Source organism: Mytilus californianus, unplaced genomic scaffold (genome assembly GCF_021869535.1).
Source record: "Mytilus californianus isolate M0D057914Y unplaced genomic scaffold, xbMytCali1.0.p SCAF_3, whole genome shotgun sequence".
Classification (NCBI taxonomy): domain Eukaryota; kingdom Metazoa; phylum Mollusca; class Bivalvia; order Mytilida; family Mytilidae; genus Mytilus; species Mytilus californianus.
This window is the reverse complement of record NW_026262679.1, coordinates 42,757,787-42,780,678: the sequence shown is the minus strand read 5'-3', so window position 1 is coordinate 42,780,678 and position 22,892 is coordinate 42,757,787. Positions and strand designations below refer to the sequence as shown.

Sequence of the window (22,892 nt, the reverse complement as noted above, 5' to 3'; positions counted from 1 at the left end):
GATCCAATTCTTTCCTTTGTAGTATGGAACCTTGTAGTACAATTTCAGAGAGATCTATACACATCTAACACAAGTTATTGTTTGGAAACTAGAATACTGCATGTTTTTGGCCCTTTTTGGCCCCTAATTCCTACATGTTTGAGGCAATTACCCCCAAACTCAATCCCAGCCTTCCATTTGTGATATGAAACCTTATGGTACAATATCAGAGAGATCCATACACTTACACACAAGTTATTGTCCGGAAACTACAAAAATTGTTGTTTTTGGCCCCTTTAAGGCCCTTAATTATACCCCACGCAACGAAGTTGCGCAGGGTATAATGTTTTTGACCCGTCCGTCCATACTGTCCGTCAGTCCTGTTTCTTGTCATTGCAACTCCTCTCAAACCACACAACAGAATTTCATTAAACCTTTTTAGATAATAAGGACATACTATGAGGTTGTGCATATCGACAGGAAATTTCGATTCAATTTTTTTCTAGGAGTTACGCCCCTTTGAACTTATTTGCTTTAATGTACTACTGCAAGTTTGTCATTGCAACTCCTCTCAAACCACACAACAGAATTTCATGAAACCTTTTTAGATAATAAGGACATACTATGTAGTTGTGCAGGAAATTACAATTCAATTTTTTTTCTAGGAGTTACGCCTCTTTGAACTTATTTGCTTCAATGTACTGCTGCAAGTTTGTCATCGCAACTCTTCTGAAACCACACAACAGAATTTCATGAAACTTTGTAGATAATAAGGACATACTAAGTAGATGTGCATATCGACAGGAAATTACGATTCAATTTTTTTTCTAGGAGTTACGCCCCTTTGAACTTATTTCCTTCAATGTACTTCTGCAACAGTTTGTCATCGCAACTCCTCTGAAACCACACAACAGAATTTCATGAAACTTTGTAGATAATAAGGACATACTATGTAGATGTGCATATTGACAGGAAATTATGATTCAATTTTTTTTTCTTATACAATTTTTTTTCCCCATACTTATTTTTTATTTCTCCAATGACAATGTGGTGACGTGGGGTATGTGAGCGTGCTCACTAAGGTTCTTTAATTCCTAAACTGTTTGCTCCATAACCCCTAATATGAATCCCAACCTTCTACTTGTGGTATTAAACATTGTTGTACAATTTCAGAGCAATCGAAATACTTATACACAAGTTATTATCCTGAAACTAGAAAAATGTTTGTTTTGGGCCCCTTTTGGGCCCCTAATTCCTAAACGGTTGAGACCATCATCCCCAAAATCAATCCCAACTTTCCTTTTGTGGTATTCAACCTTCTTAAAAAATTTCAAAGAGATCCATTACCTTAAACTAAAGTTATTGTCCGGAAACCAATGTGTATTCGGACGACGACGCAGACGACGACGACGACATCATACCATTATACGATCCCAAAATTTTGTTTGCGGTCGTATAAAAATCGCACCTGCTCTATCTTAAAAAGATTTTTTAACAGTGTTGTGTACTACTATTAGGACAAATAATATCAAAATTATAGAAAAGTCTATTAGCTCTAACTCAAAATATTGACAATTCTATGTTAAGGGGATCTCAAATTCAGTTTGAAAAGTGTATGAAAAAATTTGCAAGTTATGCACTGTCCACACTAGGGATAATATTTGTAGACAACGAAAATCTAAGTACGATATTACTGTGTCCTCGAACCATCATATAGTCCATAGAAGAAATCCTTCATGAAATTATTTAATGGGATCTACAGAACCCTGTGTATTTCCTGCAATTTCTGGATCCGCCACTGCTTATCAATGTTTAAAAAACTTAACCGAAGATTCTATCTACATCATGTACATGTTGACTGCAAAAAATCAACACAGTTCATTTTATCAGAAAAATATAGAAAATGAAACAGATATTTTTCAAAATGTTACTCTGGATACTTTTTTTTGTTCTTTTGATAATAAAAAAGCTTCTGATGAAGTATCATAAAGTTTTGATCAAGTCATTACTGTGTGAAAAACTTTGTTTTTTATTAAATTAAGAACGATAATTAAGATAAGGTTTGCATGATTAGATTTTAGTTGTATTACAACCTATGTTTTGAAAGGTCATTAACTGTTTATTTAACATGTTATTGAGATGTACATGTATTTACCACTTCGTTTTTCCCCTATTAGTCTTTGTTAAATTGTCATTTTTCAAAAAAATCTGCAGTATTTATCTTTTTCCAAATAAAGAAATACTTGGCATGAATAAAGTTTTATCCTGTCCAGTTCTATAGAAAAAATTTCAAACAACATTTCATTGCATAAAAGATAAGAACCATCACCGGAAGTAAACCAAGCAACTTTTCCCCATTTTTCCCCATTTACAAGCTTTAGTAACCAGGTCACCTCAAGTTTTCAAAATAATATATATTATTATTGGAACACAAAATAAAAAAAAGAATGGTAATTTGAAACACCCAAGATATATATACATAGCTTGCTGTTCGGTGTGAGCCAAGGCTCCGTGTTGAAGACCGTACTTTGACCTATAATGGTTTACTTTTATAAATTTTGACTTGGATGGAGAGTTGTCTCATTGGCACTCATATATACCACATCTTCTTATATCTATGAATATGTTGATGACTCAAGTTTTTTTTTCTATTTCTGCAACAAAATAAATGCATGGTTAATTTTCAGCAACTGTCATATTTCAAATGAATATTTTTTTTCACCCTTTTTAACATGAAACTGGAGGTGACATAATGTTTTTGTGGTATTTCACATTGACCACTACTTAAGACATTAAGAATTCTTCGATAAATACATTCTGTCAAATCAAGCATTTGCATTTGGTTATTGGCGCAGGGACACTGTTATCATCCTTTGTGTTAGATATTAGAAGATGTGGTATGAGTGCCAATGAGACAACTCTCCATTCAAGTCATAATTTTTAAAAGTAAACAATTATAGGTCAAAGTACGGTCTTCAACACGGAGCCTTGGCTCACACCGAACAGCAAGCTATAAAGGGCCCCAAAATTACTAGTGTAAAACCATTCAAACGGGAAAACCAACGGTCTAATCTATGTAAATAAACTGTTAACACAGAGATATGTCTCGCCTATTTGTTATTTTGATAATGCAAATGTTGAAATTAAAATAGCAATACTTTAACAATAAACTGTTAACACAGAGATATGTCTCGCCTATTTGTTATTTTGATAATGCAAATGTTGAAATTAAAATAGCAATACTTTAACATGTAAGTTATGCAAATATTCAAAGTAAATGAACAATGACTGAAGGTACAGGGCTAAACAATCTCCATGGAATGAGATGTGCCAATGCTAATACAACTGCAAACTAAATACCATTGACTTTTCATAAGTCGTTCCCTTTAAACAAACCTAAACACATGCTAAACACAAACATTAACTTGTAAACTATGTAAAAGTTTCAAAGTCAATGAACCATAATTAGGGGATGGGGTTATATAATCTCCATGGAAATGAAACTTGTAAATGCCATTACATTTGCATACCGAATATCATTCACTTAACATTAGTGGTTCATCTTAAACTGACCTAATCACAAACTAAAACATGTAAACTAAGCAAAAGTTTCAAAGTCAATAGACCATGACTGAGGGATAAGGACCAAATATTCTCCATGTAAATGAGATGTGCTAATGCTTATACAACTGCATACCAATTATCATTGACCTACCACTAACAGTTCCCCTTAAACTGACCTAATCACAAACTAATACATGAAAACTAAGGAAAAGTTTCAAAGTCAATAGACCATGAATGAGGGGGTGGGTCCAAATAATCTCCATGGAAATGAGATATGCCAATGCTTATACAACTGCATACCAAATATCATTGACCTACCACTAGTGGTTCCCCATAAACTGACCTAAGTAAGCAAAGTTTCAAAGTCATTAGACCTTGACTGAGGGGATGGTACCAAATAATCTCCATGGTAATGAGATGTGCCAATGCTAATACAACTGCATACCAAATATCATTGACCTACCACTAGTGTTTCCCATAAACTGACCTAATCACAAACTAATACATGTAAACTAAGCAAAGTTTCAAAGTCAATAGACCTTGACTGAGGGGGCGGGGACAAATAATCTCCATGGTAATGAGATGTGCCAATGCTAATACAACTGCATACCAAATATCATTGACCTACCACTAGTGGTTCACCATTAACTAGACCTAATCACAAACTAATACATTGTTGACGCCACCGCCACCGCCAACGACGCCGGAAACACCTTACCTATGTCTCGCTCTTTAACTCCGTCAAGGCGAGACAAAAACGAGAAACAAGAAACAATTATATGAACCACATCAACAAACGACAACTACTGAACATCTGTCATCAGATTAATGTGTGATTGAGTCATGCTAACTGATACGTCAATTTGGCAGAATTAAATCAACTCAGGAACAAAGACTGAGGTTTGTTCACTGTTAATTCAGAAATGAATAAATCTGTTTAATATTGCAAATCTCTGATGACTGTCCCAAATGTTAGTTTTGATATCAACATTGAAAGTCAATCAACAGTGCGATGTCATCAGTATTGCACATGCTGATTTATCCTTATTTGGACTGATTTGTTCATATTATTTAAGAAATATAAATATAACAAAATTGCATACATATAAAAATACCATGAGGCATGAAATGGTTAGTGTATGAAATGTCTATAATTCATTACATAACAAGAGTGCACACGCTGGAATGTCTGGCCTGCTTTATTGAGCATTGATTTTATGTTGATAGTCCTAAGTATGAAGTTTTACTACATGTATCACATAAACTTAACATGATCCAAGAAAATGGGGGCAAGTCAGATAATCCAAGCCAGAAATACAGTACAATTTAAGTTTTGCTCCTATAAATGTCCTGCCCGACTGTAATTAACCCCTGCAGTGATATTACCTGTGTAATACCTTGCTAGAAGGTCGTTAATTAATCTGTAGCTGTGATTGATAAATTTGTAATCTTGCCTGTACATTTTAAAGATTTATGGATTATATAATCCTGTAACATATTTCACTGTTTTAATAGGTAAAATTACGGATAAAAAATATGGCACATTATTTTTATATATTAGCTATGAACATCAAAATTGTTTATTTCAACATGCTAGATATTGGTCATGTACAAATCAATTGTAATTTACTTAAAACTCGGGAAATTAATCAGTTTTAAAAAATAAACTTATTTTTCTTCCGATATCACGTTCCCCGTAAGAGCCTCTACGTTTATTTTCTCATGTCAATCATTGCTGGAATTTGACCCTGATCAGTCAAATCAATTGTGCAGATGATAGATTTATATTAGATATTTCACTGTCTTTATAAAGGAAATTAGGATGACAAAACGGAACAGGATACTATTTTTTTGTTGTTATTACATTAAAACTGTCTAAAAAGAAACATTTAAGATAAATATCGAAATTGTTCAATTCAATCCGACTAAGCTTCATTAGTATTCGATATTCTTGTCATAAATCTTGAATAAATCATTTGTCAAAATCAGGAAATTAATAAATTCTAAAAAATTAACTTCCCACATCTCATTACCCATAAGAGCCTAATCATTTAGTTCTCCGTCAATCAATACACTTATTGACCCTGGCAATCCAAATAACTCGTGTACACCTTACAATCATTCTATACATCAAACATAGTTCATCTATTGCTAATAATATACAAGAAACAGATCAAACCTTAAATTCATATTGACCAATGAACCATGAAAATTAGGTAAAGGTCAGATGAACCCGGCCATACAGACATGTACACCTTACAATCATTCCAAGGATAAAATATAGTTGCATACTCACTCAGTGACTTAGGAACAAACATTAACTTAACCAGGAAAAGTTAAAACATTGACCAATGAACCATGAAAATGAGGTCAAGTTCAGAGGATACATACCAGACAGACTTGTACACCTTATAATCATTCCATACAGCAAATTAAATTGACCTATTGCTTTTAGTTTAAAAATAATAGACCAAAACACGAAAACTTAAAATTGAGCAATGAACAGTAATAAATTAGGTCATGGTCAAATAAAACATGCCACACTGACAGAATATTTCCATACACCAAATATAGTTGACCTAATCTATTACATACAGTTTTAGAAAAACAGACCAAAACACAAACACTTACAATGTAACTTTAACCACTGAACCATGAAAATGAGGTCAAGGTCAGATGACACCTGCCAGTTGGACATGTACACCTTACAATCATTCCATACACCAAATATGGTAAACCTATTGCTTATAGTATCTGAGATATGGACTTGACCATGAAAACTTAACCTTGTTCACTGATCCATGAGATCAGGTTGAGGTCAAGTGAAAACTGTCTGACAGGCATAATGATCTTGCAAGGTACGCACACATCAAATGCAGTTATCCTATTACTCATAATAAAAGAGAAATTAACATTACAAAAGATGTTAACTTTTTTTTCAAGTCACTGAACCATGAAATTGAGGTCAAGGACAATGGACATATGACAGACAGAAATTTCATAACATAAGACTGCCTTAAGGCATCTATATTCAAAGTAAGAAGAATCCAGGTCTTCTACCTTCTGAAATATTAAGCTTTTAAGTAGTTAGTTAATGCTGCCACCTCCGGATCACTATACCTATGTCAAGCTTACTGCAACAGAAGTCGCAGGCTCAACAAAAAGCATGATTTATAACAAGAAAAAAAAGTCCTCTTGGTCACAATTACAGTTCGTGAGCTTATTTGCTTTGCTTGAGTACTAATTATAGATAGTTCTTGGTTTCCTGAAGGAACTCCATTTATAATTATGTTTAATAAACAAATACCAATTTTATAATCTTACACGATTTAATTTTCTGCACATGTATGCTTTAAATAATGAGTAAAAGGATATCCCTGCTTCTACAAAGTTTGGTATTCCCACCATGATGTCACTAGATTGGAAAAATTTGGAACATCTCAAAATACTGATTTTTCCGTATTGTAAAAGAAATGTAAATAGGAAAAGGGAGGGCTCGAAAAACAATAATTTCACGAGATACGAAAGGGAAATGTGTAACAAAGTGTATATTGTCAATCTTTTCATTTGTTTATATCCTTCTCATCATATCAGTGTGACTTTTTGAGGTGTTTCAAACTATAAAACACACAAGAGTGCACATGCTGAAATGTCTCTCCTTCTTTACTAATCATTGATATTATGTTGATAGTCCTAAATATAAAGCTTTACTACAACGATCACATAAACTTAACATGATCCAAGAAAATGAGGTCAAGGTCATATAAACCAAACATTAAATACATGTACACCTTACAATCATTCAATACACTAAATATAGTTTACCTATTGCTTATAGTTTCTAAGATACAGACTTAACCAAGAAAACTAAACATTGACCAATGAACCATGAAAATGAGGTCAAGGTCAGATGAACCCTGCCAGGCAGACATGTACAGCTTGCAATACTTCCATACAACAAATATAGTTGACCTATTGCTTATAGTTGAAGAAAAACAGACCAAAACACAAAAACTTAACACTGGGCAATGAACCGTGAAAATGAGGTCAAGGTCAAATAAAACTGCAAGACTGACATGTACATCATAAAATATTTCCATACACCAAATATAGTTGACCTTTTGCATATAGTATTAGAAAAAAAGACCAAAACTCAAAAACTTAACTTTGACCACTGAACCATGAAAATGAGGTCAAGGTCAGAAGACACCTGCCAGCTAGACATGTACACCTTACAATCATTCCATACACCAAATATAGTAGACCTATTGCATACAGTATAAGAAAAACAGACTAAAACACAAAACCTTAACTATAACCACTGAACCATGAAAATGAGATCAAGGTCAGATGACACCTGCCAGCTGGACATGTACACCTTACAGTCCTTCCATACACCAAATATGCTAGAACTATTGCTTCTAGTATCTGAGATATGGACTTGACCACCAAAACTTAACCTTGTTCACTGATCCATGAAACGAGGTCGAGGTCAAGTGAAAACTGTCTGATGGGCATGAGGACCTTGCAAGGTACGCACATACCAAATATAGTTATCCTATTATATTACATGTACTTATAATAAGAGAGAAATTAACATTACAAAAAATCTTAACTTTTTTTTCAAGTAGTCAGTGAACCATGAAAATGAGGTCAAGGACAATGGACATGTGACAGATGTCAACTTCGTAACATAAGGCATCTATATACAAAGTATGAAGCATCCACGTCTTCCACCTTCTAAAATATAAAGCTTTTAAGAAGTTAGCTAACGCTGCCGCCGCCGGATCACTATCCCTATGTCGAGCTTTCTGCGACAAAAGTCGCAGGCTCGACAAAAATGGTTGACATGAGAGGCTTGGAAAGTAGAAATGAATGTCTGGCCAACCCTAAACTCTAAAGATCACTAAAGGCTATAAGATGGCTCAAAGCCATCTTTTCATAAAATTTGGTAAAATTCCTCATTTAAGGGCAATTTCTCATATTAGAAGTCTTCATATAATAGACATTAGGTAGATCTCAGCATTCTAAACAATTTTTGCCCTGTCAGTTTCTATCTATAGCGGTTTTCAAGATGATAGACCCCTATGTTCTATTTTTAGCCAGGTGAGCTAAAACATAGTTAAACACACAGAGAAACTCTAAATTTCGTAAAAGTACCAATACACTTGTATATTACTTTACTACAGTCCTTAAACTATCAGCCTGAGGTGACAAACATAATTTGATTTAATGTTTGACACCCATCCACCTTATCATCCAAATCTGTGAATTTACAGGTAAAATTGACCTTCAACCGTGACACAAAACAGAAAAAATAAAGATTTACATTGCTGGTATACAAATAAACTAGAGGCTCTAAAGAGCCTCTGTCGCTCACCTTGGTCTATGTGCATATCAAACAAAGGACACTCTCCAACATTGTAGACGAGAATAGACTTCATGACAAAATCTCTATTTTGTTGATCTTGTATTACTGATCTTTTAGTCTGTTTAGTTTCTCTCTATCTTCTTTAATTTTTGCTCAAAACACAGAAGAGGGCAAAAAAAATCCTCATTTAAGGGCAATCACTCCTATGAAGAGTGACAGTCTACTAACTATATCGGCAAAATTTGACTTTTTAATAGATCTTGCCTTGCTGATCATTTTTGTGATTTAAAGTGTTTATTTATCTATTATAATTTAAATCATATAAGGCATAACGGAAAAAAAATGTTTGTCTCTAAATATCATAATTCTCATGATAATAGGCAAAAATGAAAAATGGTAAAATTTGTAATTTATGGGCAATAACTCCTATAAGAATTTGTCTAACAGTTTTGACGTATATGGACAATTGGTAGAGCTCATATTTTCAACATTTTTGCTTCTTTCAGATTTTCTCTATTTATAATGGTTCAAAAAATAATAGACAAAACTTGCATTTTACCCCTATGTTCTATTTTTAGCCATGTCGGCAATGTTGGTTGGTAGGCGGGGTCATCTGATACATTTTTTAAACTATATACCCTAATGATGATTGTGGCCAAGTTTGGTTAAATTTGTCTCAGTAGTTTCAGAGCAGAAGATTTTTGTAAAAGATTACAAAATTTTATCAAAAATTGTTAAAAATTTACTATAAAGGGCAATAACTCCTTAAGGGGTCAATTGATCATTTTGGTCATGTTGACTTATTTGTAGAATTTACTTTGCTGTACATTATTGCTGTTTACACTTTATCTCTATCTATAATTATATTCAAGATAATTACCAATAAAATGCTTCGCTGGGGCGCAGCTTGATACGACCGCAGAGGTCAAACCCTGAACAGTTGGGGCAAGTATGGACACAACATTCAAGCTTGATACAGCTCTGAATTTGGATTGTTATTAAATATTTGACACAGCATAGGTTTCTGACACAGAAAGAATGTGGTCTAAGAACTTGAATTTTTTTAATTTACCTATTATGGTCCAATGTCCAAAATCAAAATACATGGTTAGATTCAGCATATCAAAGAACCCCATATATTCAATTTTTGTTGAAATCAAACAAAGTTTAAATACTGGACCCTATCTTGGACCAACTTGAAAACTGGGCCCATAATCAAAAATATAAACACATGTTTAGATTCAGCATATCAAAGAACCTCAAGAATTCAATTTTTGTTAAAATCAAACTAAGTTTAATTTTGGACCCTTTGGACCTTAATGTAGACCAATTTAAAAAACAGGACCCAAAATTAAAAATCTAAATACACGGTTAGATTTGGAATATCAAAGAACCCCAATAATTCAATTTTAGATGAAATCAAACAAAGTTTAATTTTGGACCCTTTTGACCTTAATATGAACCAATTTGATAACAGGGTCCACAAATAAAAAATCTAAATACATGGTTAGATTCAGCATATCAAAGAACCCCATATATTCAATTTTTGTTGAAATCAAACAAAGTTTAATTTTGGACCCCAATTTGGACCAACTTGAAAACTGGGCCAAAAATCAAAAATCTAAATACATGTTTAGATTCAGCATATCAAAGAACCTCATATATTCATTTTTTGCTAAAATCAAACAAAGTTTAATTTTGGACCCTTTGGACCTTAATGTAGACCAATTTGAAAACTGGACCCAAAATTAAAAATCTAAATACACTGTTAGATTCGGCATAACAAATAAATAAATGTGATCAAAGATTTTACAAATCCAATGCCCCATACTGTGCAATTAAAGATTACTTCTTGAAATTTTTCAATATTTGAAATTTGAAAAAAAAAAAATATTTGAAGAATAATTCTTTTTAATTTCTGAAATCTGAAATGAGAAAAAATTGACCTCCCACAATTTCTTTTTATCCCCCCCCCCCCCTTTTTTCCCCCAAAAAATTCTTTCCCTCACGTTTGGTCATAATCTCAATTCAAATTTCCGATGGAGTTGGCAACCATAATTACCCATTTAAATTTACCATAGTGCTAACTTAATCTATTTTATAATAGAATTAAAAATATAGTGTCAAATCTTTCATATGGATTTTTTTGTAAAAAAAAAAAGATGCAACATTTGCAGATATTTTTACTGGTCTTCCTTTATAAATATGCATTTCTTTAAACATAATTTAAAAGCAGTGTAAGGGAAGTAACCAAAACATTGTATTTGGATTACCTCCCTTACACTGTTTTAAATTATCTTTATTGTTCATTAACCATTACTTTATACATAATTTAAAAGCAGTGTAAGGGAGATAATTTCAATGATGTATTTGATTTATCTCCCTTACACTGCTTTAAATTATGTTTTGTACTTAAGTATTTGTCCATTAACCAGGACAACCTTGTTTTTCCTCCTTTTTTGCCCCTAATTCCTAAACGGTTTGAGCCATAATCCCCCAAAGCAAATCCTAACCATCCCTTTGTGGTATGGAAACTTGTAGTATAATTTCAGAGAGATCCATACACCGTTCCACAGTTATTGTCTGGAAACTAGAAAATGCTTATTTTTGGCCCCTTTTTGGCCCCTAATTCCTTAACTGTTGGTACCATAACCCCCAAAATCAATCCCAACCTTCCTTTTGTGGTATTTAACCTTATGGTCAAATTTCAAAAAGATCCATTCACTTAAACTAAAGTTAGAGTGCGAAAACCAATGTGTCTTCGGACGACGACGACGACGCCAACGTCATACCAATATATGACCACAAAATTTTTTTGTGGTCGTATAAAAACTGCATAATTTTATTAAAATTACCAATTCAGGGGCAGCAACCCAACTACGGGTTGTCTGATTTGTCTGAAAATTTCACGGCAGATAGATCTTAACCTGATGAACATTTTTATCCCTGTCAGATTTGCTCTAAATGCTTTAGTTTCAGAGATATAAGCCAAAATCTGCATTTTACCCCTATGTTCTATTTTAAGCCATGTCACCATGTTGGTTGGTAGGCAGGGTCATCGGACACATTTTTTAAAACCAGATACCCTAATGATGATTGTGGCCAAGTTTGGTTAAATTTGTCTTCTAGTTTCAGAGAAGATTTTTGTAAAAGATTACAAAAATTTACAAAAAATTGTTAAAAATTGACTATAGAGGGCAATAACTCATTAAGGGGTCAATTGACTATTTTAGTCATGTTGACTTATTTGTAGATCTTACTTTACTGTACATTATTGCTGTTTACAGTTTATCTTTATCTACAATAATATTCAAGATAATAACCAGAAACTGCAAAAAATATTTTAAATTACCAATTCAGGGGCAGCAACCCAACAACGGGTTGTCTGATTTGTCTGAAAATTTCATTGCTCTAAATGCTTTGGTTTCAGAGATATAAGCTAAAATCTACATTTTACCCCTATGTTCTATTTTTAGCCATGACAGTCATCTTGGTTGGTGGGCTGGGTCATCTGACACATTTTTTAAACTAGATACCCCAATGATGATTGTGGCCAAGTATGGTTAAATTTGGCCCAGATTTTTGTAAAAGTTAACACACGACGACAACCGACGACAGACAACAGACGATGGACAAAAGACAACGGACGCCAAGTGATGAGAATAGTTCACTTGGCCCATTGGGCCAGGTGAGCTTAAAATGGAGAATGACAAATTTTAATCAGGAGGGACGGAAGAAAGCTCGAAACCGTTTAAAGCAGCTGTATATATACAACCATGGTAAGTCACAGAGGAATAATGTATGCTTGTACAGAGTTTGAGATCCATCAAGCAAAAAAAAAAAGATCAATTCGATAAAACAAGTGCAAAGAGAAGAGATTTGTCCAAAACACAACTGCAATGTACACACAACAGAACACCTGGCTGTATAACAAACAGGGTAAAACTATCGCAATGGGAAAGCCTTGAAGTAAGAGGGGTAAAAGAAAAAAGGTCCAATGTCCCCTGCGTTGCACATATTTTATCTGTTCATGGTCAATAATATTTTTTTTAAATTATCTTAGAGTTGAAGTCTAAAGAGCAATTTCTGATATATTTAATATTTCAATGGGCATAACTCATTAATAATATTTGATCTGCAATTATTTTCAAAAATTGTCCGTGACATTGAACCTTTGATATGAGTTTGATAAAAATCTGGCAAAAATTGTACATGTATGTAAGAGTGTTTACAATGCAAATTTCCATATTATTATTAATATTTCTAAGGAGCATAACTCTATTAAAAATAAATGTGCTTCGCCGAGCGCAGCTGGATACGACCGCAGAGGTCCAACCCTGAACAGTAGGGGACACAATATTCAAGCTTGATACAGGTCTGAATTTGGATTGTAATTAAATATTTGACACATTATAGGTTTCTGACACAGAATAAATGTAGTCAAAGAACTTGAAATTGGTTACAAATATGATTTGAATTTATATTCAATTGAAGATTTCTTGCTGTTGTGCAATACACTGTGCTGTTGCGCAATACTTAGTAAATCTGTTTTCAGACTTTATACAAAGAATTAGCAAAAAATTATGACCCCCAATTTTTTGGGGGGAAAATTGATAATTTCTTAAATCTTGAAGAAAATAAATGGGGAATGTGTCCATGGGACACAGAATCAGATGATGCCCCCGCTTGCATATCATATAAAGTTATTAAGGGACATAACTGAAGAACGGTAAAAGTGACTGTACCATAATTTGTACTTAATCTGAGTTTTGTGATTATAAGTATTGTGTATAAGTTTCATAACATTTGGTTGAGGCAAACTTAAGTTAGAGAACGGAAACGAAAAATTAAGCAATTTTTCCATTTGTAAAGGGGCATAACTCTAGAACAGTACATGTGACACCACCAAAATTCAAAAATGATCTGTATTTTGTAGTAATAAGCATTGTGTATAAGTTTCATTACATTTGATTGAGGCAAACTAAAGTTAGAGAACGAAAACAAACTTTGGGACGTACCGACAAGGGTAAAACTTAATGCACCCTCCGCTACTACAGCGGGAGCATAAAAAACTGACCCTCCCAAAACAATTTTTTTCCCCTCACCCCCCACTCCAAAAAAAATAACATTTAAAGACATTTTCTTTTTGTAAAAATTAATGTGGTACAATTTAAGAGACATGTATCCATACACTTAAACACAAGTTATTGTCTGAAAACTAGAAAAATGTTTGTTTTGGCCCCTTTTTGCTGAAAGTTTTGGGCAATTAGTTACCCCCAAAAATGAATCCTTACCTTCTACTCATGGTAATGAACTTTGTGGTACAATTTCAGAGCAATCAAAATACTTATACACAAGTTATTGTCCTGAATTTGGCTGAAACTAGAAAAATTCTTGTTTTGGGCCCCTAATTTATAAACGATTGGGACATTCACTCCCAAAAACAATCCCAACCTTCCTTTTGTGGTATTGAACCTTTCGCTTAAATTTCCTAGAGATCCATACACTTAAAACTAAAGTAATTGTCCAGAAACCAAATGTCTTCGGTCGATGATGCCTACGCCGCCAACGATGTCATAGCAATATACGACCGTAAATTTTTTGCGGTCGTATAATAATTGATCAACACTGATTTTCAAACTTGTCCAAGACATTGCTGTTATAAACCTATGATATAACTTTCATAAAAATCTGACAAAAATTGTACACATGCGAGCACTAACATTGCAATACTCCAAATAATTAACATTTCTAAGGAACAGAACTCTTAAAAATAATGGATCGGCACTGATTTTCAAACTGGTCCATGACATTATATGAGAGCGCTAACGATGCAATTTTCCATATAATTAATGATTCCAAGGGAATTATTTGAAAAAATTATTTGTTGGCTTTGATTTTCGAACTCATTCGAGGCATTGATGATAAAAACGTTTGATATAAGTTTTATAAAAATCTGTAACGAATTGTACATGTGAGAGCGCTAAAAAGACCTGACGGACTCACAGATGGAAAGACGCTCGGTATTTTCATACCCCCTCAAGGCATCTGCAGGGGACAAAAACCATAGAGTCTAGACATAGATGGACAACAATATTTAATCTCAAATGACAGCTGGAGCAGAGGTAAAAGCTGAACTTTTCTATCAAGAAAGAATAAACAAATTTCCTTCTAATAAATTCTAACCATACCAAACCTTACTAAACAAAAATTTATCATGATCATGATTCATGAAGGGATATTTGAAAACTCCTTTTTTCATATTTTTAAATCAATAGTTCAACATTTCTTACCACATCTCCTTGTATTACATGCATGTACTGTATTCAGGCTTAGAAAGTCCAGTTTTTTTTCTCCAAAACTAAAATAGCCAGACAGGGGTGCGGATTATAAGAGAAAAACTTGATTTCGCAAGGTTTGTTTACATCAGCCATGTTTGTTATTGAAAATGTAGAGGGCGTGCTTATAATTTAAGAACTAATAATTTACCCAATCCATATTAATACGCAATTTGAATTTTGAAATCCCATATTAACCGATAAATATCAAAATTAAATGCCTCATTACATATTACTCGTTTTCTTTTCATAGCATTGCATAACATAAACTGGAATCCGCTTGTATTTACTGGAATGATTAAGTATATAATAAATAAATTAACCTACTAATTATTGCATACTCTCACTGTAATTATTTTCAAATTACTAGTGCTATACGAAACTTTAATTAGTTAATGTGAAATACATTTTTTGTACTGGTACAACTTTCCAAATTGTTAATTTGTGATTTTGACGAATTTTAACACTCGTGGATTGTTTTAGAATCATTTACAAGTATTTTCAACTTCTTGTTTAAGATGGAAAACAGTTTTTTCCATAAAAAAAATGCAAATGATCACACATGATTTGAAATTACTGGAGTTTTATAAGTTATTTTGAAGCCCTTACAGTTTTTTCCTAAATTCTTGTGGCAAAAGGGGTGTGCCGACAAGTTACCAGTTCTGACTTTACAAGCCTTAATACGGTAATAATCATTGTTCACAGCAATTCTTAACATGACAATGACAAAATTAAGTTCTTCATTGATCATGTTAAGAGAATACATTAATAGTTATATTTTGATCTCAAATGAGAAACATGTAGACTTTTATAATCAAAATTAAAACTGAAAACACAGAAAAAATGCTGATAAAAAATCTCCAGTAATGAGGCCCAAACTCAATTTTTCAAATCTCCAGTTGCAACTTGACAACTCTGTCACATGTTTGCTAAGGTAACCCTTAAATTTTTACCTAACTTACTGAAACCTCTAACATAACCATAAAGTACAGGAACACCACAAGTAAAAGAAGGCTATAAAACTGTAGCAGTGCTTCCCTTGACATAGTAGACACTTAACTGACCCAAGTCAATACCTGTGCAGAACTCCAGATAAGCTGCGTATTTGCGTGATCACGCAATAAAAATAATTGAAAACCCAATGCAAGTGCCCATTGCGGCGTTCTAAAACCCAATTCATGCTAAGAAAAACCCATTAATTTGTCAAAACCATGAGTTCTTAACGCTTTTAGTGGCTATCGTTTGCGTTATTTACCCTTATGTATTACATAGTCGTCGCATCAATCTATTATTGTAATATTGAAAACTTTCGTTCTAAAAATAGAGCGTTGACCTGTTGAAATTTTACGTTGCTTAAAAGGTACACGTAGTGATAAAAACATTTCGATATTCTCTGTCTTTATCGAATTTGCGTTATAGCCATGTCGTCATAATTCTTTTTGTACTTCTCGGGATTTACCATTACACTTAGCAATGAATTAAAACGAAAGTAAATATCCGGTAAAAATATTAGAATAGTTCTTTTTGGGAGCTGAGGAAATATGATGATAACAACACTCAGCTAGCCTAGTGTTATCAGAAAGCGTCCCTTGAACGTACGGGGTCGTGCATTGGCGCGTCCAGAGCGTGTTTGCGTGTCAGAACTCGTCTGAACTAAGTTGGAACATGAAAGGCCAAATCACTTATCTGAGTTATCACTGCTTATATGAAGTCAGCATCGGAAACCAAAAGTTCTAATAAAGGACAAGTGAATCCAGATTTATCTAAATAAAATTAGACAAGAAAATAAAATAAATTTAGTTCAAGAGTATATATAATATTTAATTTAAGTTGATGAGTGAACACACAAATTCAATATCGTGTTTATGAAAAAACCCAATACATTAAAGAGCCTGGTGGTGAAAAACCCAATTTGATATTTGCTTGAGGGGTAAATTGGAATCCTTAATGCAATTGAAAAACTATTTCACTCAATTAAATAAAAAATTGGTGGGTAAAAACCCCAATTTGTGAATTCTTATCTAGAGCTCTGCCTGTGGTAGTGCCAGGTTTACCCTATAAGCTCAGGTAGTAAGGTATTGGCTTACTGTGCAAAGGTTCCCAGTAAGCAATAAACTAGAGGCTCTAAAGAGTCTGTGTGGTTCATCCTTGGTCTATGTGCATATTCAACAAAGGACACTCTCCAACATTATAGATGAGAATAGAATTCATGACAAAAATCTCTGTTTTGTTGATCTTGTATTGCTGATCATTAAAAGTGCCTATTGATCTATTATAATTTTTATCATATAAGGCAAAACGCAAAAACAAAATGGTAAAAAAATAGTCATTAAAGGACAAAAAATCCAATAACATGAATAATGAGTCGTCAGATGATTTCCTCCATATTATCTGAATTGTAGATCTTGTCTTGCTGATCATTTTTGCTTATTTAAGTTTCTATCTATAGTATCTATGATATTTTTAAGATACACATGTATATGGCAAAAACGCAAAAAAATGGTAAAAAATCTTCATCAAAGGGCAGTAACTCTAATAAGGAGACAACTGACGATTTTGACCATGTAGCCACTTACTTTTAGAACTTGTCTTGTGATGGGAAAATGGGAAAAGCCGGCGGAAGGACAGAATATCAAATACCAAAAAAGCTACAAATGTAACCACTTAACCGGACCTTTTTCCATTTTGATAGTTTTGATATAAACATATACTAGTATTGAAATCTTTAAAAAAAAGCAATACTAATATTTCAACATGATCATCGTGGAACTTATTATAATCAATTATCCAGTACATTATTGACTTAATTAACCAATTTTTACCTAAATAAATTAACAAGAGGACACTTTGTCTAGTATCAGCTTGGGATAAAATCTTAAGTAAACATTTTAATTTCTGTGTCATTTAGTCTCTTGTGGCGAGTTGTCTCGTTGGGAATCACACCACATCTTATTTTTATATATTTGTAAAGGTGCGCAAGAAAAACATGCATTAAATAGTTGTAAGATAAACAAATTTTACAATGTAGTTGTTTTTTAATTTTAAATGAATATTGAGTGAAAGTTAATGTAACAAGAGTGCACACGCTGAAATGTCGCGCCTGCTTTACTGTCCATTGATATTATGTTGATAGTCATGAATATAAAGCTTTACTACAAGTATCACATAAACTTAACATAATCCAAGAAAATGAGGTCAAGGTCAGATAAACCAAACCGGAAACACATGTACATCATGTACACTTTACAATCATTCCATACACCCAAATATAGTTGACCTATTGCTAATTATAGTCATGATAGTTTCTTAAAAACAAACTTGACCAGGAAAACTTAACATAACCATAAAACAGCAGGCATTTCTTTTTTTTTTGATTGGTTAATTTAAAGTTTGCGTAAAATATTTCATGCATATTCTGACAGGATTAGAACAAACTAACAGTTAATTCAAAAGGCAGGTCCTGCAATAGGAATCAACTGGGATGGAAGGACCAACATTTGGAAAGCAACTGGTAATTTCTACTAAATGATGGTATATTTGATTAGAACAGAAATTAAACTTGGCATTAGGCTACTTACAATGTATGTAACCCTCAAAGAGTTGCTGTAAGGGTTAATAAGGTCTGAAGAGCACTTTCTCAGGGTTGACATTAACTTTTATACCAACTTGTCCAGTTGGGCAAGTGCCCTATTACTTTTACTTGTCCGAAAGTGAAATCTACATGCCCAAACTTTTACATGCTATTTTTGTGGTTGTAATGTAGTATATGCAGATAAAATATAGTTATCATGTATATGGGGTGTAAATTGATTATGGAGTACGAAAATATACTATGAGGCATATATGAGCCGAGGAGGGAGGGAAAAGATTGATGAATATACGGGAATTGGATCATTTACATAGAGATACTTATTTCATAATAATTTATCTAAGAAATGCCATTTCAAATAACCCTTCTTGATAAACTGACAACAATTGACAAATTTGTTAAAGTTTAATTTCATTTTCTCTTTCAAGCTTTTACGTTTTTCCATCTTAGGGAAATACACATCCGATGTCAAATTATAAAGTTAGAACAACGAAAATAGACCTCCGCTTTCCATTGGTCGGTGGGAATAACACGTGCGTCGGAAACGCCCGAGTGGTGTCCCGATGGATAACGATAATGAAGAAGCAACGCCGCGGCCGCCTGATTGGCCAATATTTTTAAACGTGATCTATTTTTGGTAAAATGGGGAATTCAGTGCGAACAATTGACGAAATATACACATTGAAGGGGGTTTAAGACCACTTTACTCGACCGTGCGGTGTTATCACTGAGTAATCTATGGACAAAACAACAGACACTATTGATTTTGTGAAATTTTAATCATATAACACTTTTTTTTTCACTTGCCCGATCGGACAACCAAGATGATGTTTTTACTTGTCCGAATACGGCATTAGCTTGCCCCGGGCAATCGGACAACCGTAAGTGTCGGACCCTGTTTCTCTACTAGAGGCATCAGATTAAATATCCCTATTCAGACCAGACATGACTGCTAATTCATACATCTCATAAAGCCAAAAGAACACCAAATTTTTTGCAAGTGTTTTACAGCAGGTCGGAAGAAGACCAAAAGTGACCATTTTTGGTTACCCCATTATCACTTAGGTTACATGTACATTATCTGTGTACATTAACTTTCCTAAATCAGTCGATCAACAGCATATCATAGACAAATATCGAACAAAACCAACTATATATATTTACAATTATGCACGGCCAGTGATTTTGCTAGCGCTCGTCACTTTCGTAATTTACGAAACTGTTTTCAAAATGACGAAAGAATTTTAAATCAATTTCGTCACTTAAATTTGGAAAGTGTAAAAATATTTTCGCATGAAAATACTATAATTCTACCTGTCTACATGTTTCTGACAAGTTTATGACCCTCAGCTAATTAACATTTACAACAGGTGTTATAAAGTTGTGATTACAGCTAATCCGTTTATCGCCATCGGATGGGTCACTAATCCGGTTAATTATTTTCCCCAGTAAAATCAGTCAGTATGCATTTGAATTTCAATATTTCTCAAGGCCAACGACCACAATTTGCGGTTAGTTTGTCGTAGTTTCGTCATTTGAACCAAATTGTTTTCCACCGGACAGTTCGCTTTTTCATTTCAATATTTCTAAAACGATCATAATTTGCAGTTCGTTTGTCGTAGTTTCGTCATCTTTGATATAAAACGTCCAATTTCGATTAAAAAGATAGAACTTTATTCAAAACGTTCAGAAATGTTTTCACGTTAAAACTTTAACTTCCATCATCATCAACGAGTCAAACAGGTGCTTCCTTTACGATATACTGCGCATGCGTGAAAGTATTCCTATAGACACTAAAACGTAAAATACGAAATAAATTTAGTGCCAAAATAAATGATAGAGACAAATATAGTTCTTACTAAGCAAATTGAAATAAAAAAAATATAATTTCCTGCCTTTTTTTTAACACGAACCAATCCGTAGATGAATCCGGATTCATTCTGAATCTTTTATCTACTTGTCACTTCCCGTTTACATTTCATTTGAAAATCGAAAGTAAACATGATCAATTCGCGATTAATTTACAATTTACAGTTATTAGAATCATTCCATGTGAATTTGTACAAATCCTTGGTTCCAACTTTATAGAAATTAATTCAAAATATCAATTTAAACGTTTTATAAGGATAATGATTATGTAGTGTAATAGTCTTACAAAGTTCAACAAGTTCATTTATACTGTGATTCCTGGTTTTAAAAAAAGGAACCCAACTTTTATTGATCAGGAATGTCCCCTGAAACTAATTGAAGTAAAATTTTGAACTAGATTTTTAGATCTTATATCCTAATCTTCATATTTTAGTGACACATCAGTCAAATCATGCAATTGGTGCCTTAGTCCTTCAAAGTCTGACAAAGATGTACATGTATAGCTAGTAATATGCATACATCCTTGGTCCCTTGCTGTTACCCAAAATAATGTTAATTTTCATCTCGCACAAAAGTGACTAAAGCCCTCAAAATCCTAGCTTAAACCCTGTGCACGGCTGAAAGACAATGAAATTTTTGGAATTATGTGCATCCTGAACCTGAACATGCTAAAGCTACATGTAGCTCTCATGTTACAAGTACATGTATATATTTTGGCACAAAACTGAAAACCCATTGTGAATAGTAAACACTTTGGATATTCTCTGTCTTGTCAGTTTTTAGATTTTACCTCATACTTAGGCCAAATGAAATCAGAAAACCGCTCTGCCTCAGACTTCGGAGTGTACATAGTCCAAATAATTTGACGTCTTGAACAGTTAAAAGGTAGTCCAAATAATTATGACGTCTTGAAAGGCTATTTTATTCTTTTTACTTTGCCGTCGCAGTAAGGCGTCAAAGCAAAAAACTAAAATAGCCTTTCAAGACGTAATAATTATTTGGACTAAGTTAAGGTTCATCAAAAGGAATTGAAAAATATGGCCGTGTTTACACCACAATTACTACTATGAGTACAGACAAACTGATGTATCTAGGAAAGTTTTAAGGCATGGCAGGACCTAGATGTATAAAGATTATATGTAGTTTATGTTTCAGAAAATTAAAACTTACATGTACCTGAATTTTGATGTGCATTTTTTTCCAGTCTGCAGAAGATAGCAAAATAAACAAACACGTGAGTTTCATTTGATACAGTCCCGTCCACTAAATTATACAGTTTAAATCACCTGTTCAGGCTGTTGTTTGCAGATGTCTATTGTCCATTTAAATCAATCCTACTCACATTTATTATATGAGGGGAGCTTCTCAAACCTCTTTCCCAACTTACAAACAGTAACATGTAGTTTATTTTGACACCTTCTGCAGGAATAAAAAAAAAAGAATAACATCCAGAAATGTTTATATTTTTCTGAAACATCAAATGCATTTAAAATGTAATTATCTTGTTCCTGCCATGCCTTAAAACTTTTCCAGTTGCAGAGTTTCGTCTGTACTCAGAGTAAATTTTGTGGTGTAAATGCGGCCATATTAGCCAAAAGGTAATGATGAACCACAGGGGTTTGTTACAATTTGCCGGTTTACTATCCATACGAACCCCGAAAAAAACAAATTGTAACAAACCCCTGTGGATGAACCTTAAAAGGCTGCTGCGACTCCAAAAGTGATTAGTTTCATCAGGTGAATATAAGTGTTCCTTTACCTACATGTATTATCAAACTTGGTACTTTTTACACCAACAGAATCATTCCGTGCACTTTACTTTGAGCAGTTAAGAACTTCAAAGACAAAGTAGATATATCTTCCTTGCAAATGTTAATTGTGAACTTCCCGCCAATTTCAGTGTGCCAAATTGTGACCCGGAACCGGTCTCACTAATTAGCGACAAGAAGCGTCAAGAAGCGACAAGAAGAATAATTTTAGCGACAAGAAGCGACAAGAAGACTATTTAGCGACAAGAAAACATTTTTTTTTTATTAAAATTACTTATTCCAAATAAATATTAAAAGAATATGCAAAAGGAAACAATTTTAGCGACAAGAAAGTTAATATTCTATCAATAAATAGATAGAAAAAAATTTGAAACATAGATCTAATTGCTACATTTATTTGTGATATCATTTAT

The 22,892-nt window shown here is 33.4% G+C and overlaps 2 protein-coding genes across 2 annotated transcripts in view; both read right to left on the bottom strand.

Annotated features, from left to right (window-relative positions):
- Window positions 1-22,594, bottom strand: part of LOC127734617 (centromere protein H-like) — a 39,726-nt gene extending 17,132 nt beyond the window's left edge. Inside the window, exon 1 of the mRNA XM_052244592.1 lies at window positions 22,470-22,594. The gene's annotated coding sequence lies outside the window, so the exon portion shown is untranslated. The remainder of the gene's footprint in view (window positions 1-22,469) is intronic.
- LOC127734618 (centromere protein H-like) overlaps window positions 1-22,608 on the bottom strand; it is a 116,598-nt gene extending 93,990 nt beyond the window's left edge. The window contains exon 1 of the mRNA XM_052244595.1: window positions 22,474-22,608. The gene's annotated coding sequence lies outside the window, so the exon portion shown is untranslated. The remainder of the gene's footprint in view (window positions 1-22,473) is intronic.
- Window positions 22,609-22,892: the final 284 nt, after the last annotated feature.